General features: G+C 41.2%; 1 long non-coding RNA gene across 1 annotated transcript in view; it reads right to left on the bottom strand.

Moving 5' to 3' along the window:
- Positions 1-4,653, bottom strand: part of LOC119578864 — a 109,340-nt gene extending 104,687 nt beyond the window's left edge. Inside the window, exon 1 of the long non-coding RNA XR_005229223.1 lies at positions 4,094-4,653. This is a non-coding gene — a long non-coding RNA (uncharacterized LOC119578864). The remainder of the gene's footprint in view (positions 1-4,093) is intronic.
- Between the last annotated feature and the right edge of the window lie 347 nt (positions 4,654-5,000).

The following is a 5,000-nucleotide window of genomic DNA, read 5'->3' as shown; positions in this document are numbered from 1 at the left end:
ATCGTAGAGAAATGAAAGGAAAAGTAGGAACAGAGGACTAATTAACGTAAAATTAATGGCTAGAAGGACATTTAAGAGAAGAGGAAGAACTCTAAAGGAAATTGAGAGCGAAGAAAGGAAGTGAGGCGTAAAACAAGAGAAGGAAAAAATCGAGAAATTCATACCAACCGTCAGAATGCTGTAATCTTCCGACACATGAGCAAAAATCACCTAATAGCGCCAGACAAAAAAAAATATCTGCGCAAATGAGGAGTGAATCTGCTCTTCAAGGATAAGAGCGAGGCGGCACCTGGGAAGGACTGTGTATGTGGGTGTCATCACATTTTTTTTTTGTTTTTCTGCGGCAGAACTCCCTCGGAAGGAAACACTTGCTTCTCTGTTAACGAGCTCATAGAATTTTCAATGGCCTGGATCTAAACTTAGAGATGTAAACACATCCCCACCCACATCCAATTAGGATATGGCCTTTGAACTGATCGGCCCTTAAAAATGTTGAAGAATACAGACTACAGACTAAACAGATGTTTACGGTTAAACGTACACAATGAAATGATACCAGCTGAAATCAATTTACATGAACCCAAAACCACCACATTTTGCTGGGATATTTTTCCTGCAAATATTATGCAACATACACGAGCCAATTCTCGATGCGGGTGTCACATGCAGCACCGGTGTACCTCTCATCTGTATACAGTGTAATCTTAAAATATCCATCACAAGTCACTGGTGAAATCATCTGCTAAATCCATATAAACACACATATAAACAAAAATCAGCATGGGCTCACTCCAACGCCGACGTTGATGAGGTTGGTGATAAAACAATATCATCAATAAAACTCATTATAATAATAATAATAACAACAACAACAACAATAATAATAATAATAAATAATAATAACAGTAATATCAATAACAGTAATAACAATAATAATGATAATAATAATATTAATAGAGACGACGATGATATACACAATATCAACAATAACAATACCAATAATAATAATAATAATAATAATAATAATAATAATAATAATAATAATAATAACAATATCAATAATAATAACAATAACAACAATAAACAATAATAATAACAATAACAGTAACAATAATAATAAAATAACAATAACAACCATTGCAAAGAACAACAACAATAAAACAAAAATAATAACAATACATGAACCTACATTCAATCAAAAATCACAATGTAAAGCACATATCCAAAAAGTGCTGAATAACCCAAGACCCAGACGGAACCACAACACTATAAACAGACAATAACGCAGCCAAACCAGTCACCCTTTCTCTTGCATGACGTTTACAGCCTTCGCCAACTTGAATGTGAATGTTAGGATGATTCTCAATTAAATCTTAGATGACACATGCAATCTTGCAGAGTTGTTCAAGATTAGGCCCATCTCATTGGATCACTTCTGTTCTTGCCATGGTTCATGTGCCTCGTACTGGTTTAATTAGTGTGTGTGTGTGTGTGTGTGTGTGTGTGTGTGTGTGTGTGTGTGTGTGTGTGTGTGTGTGTGTGTGTGTGTGTGTGTGTGTGTTCGCGCGTGTGCATATATGTGTGTGTGTTCGCGCGTGTGCATATATGTGTGTGTGTGCAAGTACAGTATGTGTGTGTGAAAGCGTTCATGCTTTAATCATATACAGCTCATCGCGTGCACTTAGGGATAAAGTTGTTATAATGCACGGAACTCGGAGCGTACGGAAAGGGTACACACGTACATATCAGGCGATGGTGTCCCAGGAACGCGTAGGAGCCTGGGGGACTAGCCTTAGCCTGCAAATCGCATACTATGAAGATGTATGAAAGGCTGAGTGGCAAGATGTGAACCTCACGTATCAGACTAACATACGCCATGTTGCTTGCCTATAAATGTAGATTAATGAACGAATTTAACCTGCCACAGAAATTGGCGTAATATATTATCATCACTTTGGCTCATGTTAATAGTATCATCATCATTATCATTATTAAATCATATCCCTCTATCCTAACCCTGACCCATCTGGCACAACGTTAACAGCATGTGCTATAAGCCCGCATGATTCAAACTCGGTCTCTATCTGTCTGTGTTCGTTCATCTGTTTCTGTCTATGTGCGTCTATCTGCTTGTCTGTCTGTCTATCTCCCTGTCTGTATGTTTGTCCGCCTGTCCGCCTCTCTATGTGTCTGTCTGACTTGTCTGTCTGATTTGTCTGCCTGGATATATGTGTCGCTTGTCTGTCACCTTACTGAAGAAAGGAATGAAGGCGAAAGAAAAAAGCAAGGCGACACAAGAGAGGATCTCAGCCGTCGTGCACAAATAATACACAAGGAACAGAGGAGCATAGGCCTAAGAGAATGAGGTTCTTCTAACATGACACAGCATAGCGGAGAAACGGCCCTTGGACCAGGATGGGACTACCTAGTATATGCGTCATCTTACGACACACTTCTTCGCTCTCCCTTTCCCTTTCTATATATATATAAACACACACACACACACACACACACACACATACACACATACACACACACACACACACATATATATATATATATATATATATATATATATATATATATATATATATATATTATATATATAATATACACATCTATATTTATACATATAAATAAATAAACAAAAAACACACACATACACATATATTTAGTATATTATATGTTTGTAAATAATGCTCCTAAAATGTCAACACAGAGATGGTGCGCTGACATAATATGTAACAGATCGGAAGTGCAGCATATCACAACGTCCGGTCGCAATGATCACACGCGCATATAATGGGCCATTTGTACCATCTGGGTCATAAGGATACACAGGCTATTGTGACGCGTAACGAAACATACATACATAGCACACCATACATAAAGCTAAAGGTTATTGTTGTTTTATCAACGGTGTCATCGTTTTGTAACTAATGCTTCTAATAATCAGCCTAAACCACCGTACCAGACCCATTCCTGAGTGCCAGTGGGACTTATAGGGTAGGAAACAGTATATAAATGGATGTTATTTTGTAACAGTATTATTACTTCCAGCTTAACAGATCTATATTTGAGACAGTACTCTCGTTAAAAACAGACCAACAAGCTCCGCGGAAATGTATGTAGTCATCATATAGGCAGTAAAATCATTAGGAAGCACAGATGGCTATCAAGATCTTCGTATGTGCAGCTTCTTCCTAAAATCGCTTCATTCCCTTCAGGTGATCGCCACGCATGCTGCTTGGTAAACACAGCTGGGAACTTTGATTAGAACTTGCAGCTGGCATAAAAAATGGTAAATCTCAGTTAGCGCACACTTACGGAGATTACTACACACAGAGCTGATTGAACCGTGCATCTGGCTGCTGCTCACAGCTGGTGATGAGATGCACGAGAGTACCTGCTGTCCGTTTATCATAGCAGGGTATGCCGAACAACAACAAGAGTAAATCCCTTGGGAATAATAGTTACAGATCTTAAATGTGCGAGGTCTTGTTGACTGAACGGGCGTCACGTACACCATTAAACATACAAATGAATCAGGACGAACATCGAAGCAGCTGTAAAACACGGGCAACACATTCGGACGGGAATGTGACCTACAAAATGAATGAAAGGGTCGAAACACGCCGGTGTCACTGAGTTTTAGATATACATTAAAACAGAAGAAAAAAGGGACGAAGGTAGCGAATATATCAAGGAAAAGACAAGTGACATCATCGACGAGAGGTGACGTCATGTGCGGGGGTGAGTTGTGGTCCTGTGCATGACAGTACCACGTCCTAGAGCCGGGTAGCATGACCCTAAATGCGAGCTGTGCGGATTGACAATGCAGCCGCAACATAACGGACTGTGTTAAGACTCACTAAACCCAGAATCTACCGGCCAAGAATCCTACAAGTAAGTGTGACACCTAATGAGACTCGCGGTGATACTCTTACGAAAACAGAAAGTGAACCCTGTACGTACTGACACACTGTACTTACCTGTAGCCAGAGAAACGGGTTAGTGCTGGTGCACGAACCGGTAACGTAGCGCTCAGGGTTACCTATTCTTTTCCTGCCTACACACAGAGACCCAAACTTACCTGGCTAAGACGAGGAAACTCAGAGGCAGAACGTGGGACCTTCCCTTTAAAACTCCTCCTCCAGCCGATGCTTGACTTCAAATGTCTTTCGCGCAATCGTGTTTACCCGAAGAGAGGAAGGGGAGAGGGAGGGGAAGGAAAGGAAACACTCGAGGAAAACAAAAACCGAGAGAAATAGAGGTGAACACACAAAACGGATGGGGGATGAAGCGAACGCCAAGTGTGCCGTGGGAGCGAGTGAGAGTGAGACAAGAGCACGCGAGCGAGCACTCCTCTCCGACCGGGCCAGCAAACCACACTGACTCACTGACCGAGTGTAGCGAGTGTATGCCCCCCGCCCATCCACAGCCACCCTAGTCCCAACACACCTAGTCTTGCCACCCTTCCCATCCTTCTCCTTCTCCCTTCTCCCCTCTCCTCCTCCTCGTATCTCCGCCCTGCCACCGATCTCATCACCCGCTCCCGCTAGCCCTGCTACTTTCGGCGACGTCGTTTCGTGATAAAGCTCGCGCTTTGACCCTTCAAGAACGCATGCCAGATCAGTCCAGGGCCCCCTGCCGGAAACCCGATTATGCACTCGCGGGGCTCGGGCCGAAATTGAATGACCGGAAATCAACTCTTTCCCGACCGAGACATAATATTTGCTCCCCGGCCGAGCTAACAAGGCTTTTGTTACTAACAACTGAAAATGCACAAATATTCACACTCTCTGATATACGTACAGACGAGATGACTAATATCCATATGGACACAATTACTAATAAAAACAGACACAATTACTAATAAACATATAACAATAATTACTAATAGACAAAATTACAAACAAACATAGACATAATTACTAGATATACATACATAATTACCACAAAATATATTGATTTACTAAGAAGCATACACAACTACCAGT

The sequence above is a fragment of the Penaeus monodon genome, chromosome 11 (assembly GCF_015228065.2).
Source record: "Penaeus monodon isolate SGIC_2016 chromosome 11, NSTDA_Pmon_1, whole genome shotgun sequence".
NCBI lineage: Eukaryota > Metazoa > Arthropoda > Malacostraca > Decapoda > Penaeidae > Penaeus > Penaeus monodon.
Note: the sequence above shows the minus strand (reverse complement) of the source record. Positions and strands in the feature narration are given on the sequence as shown.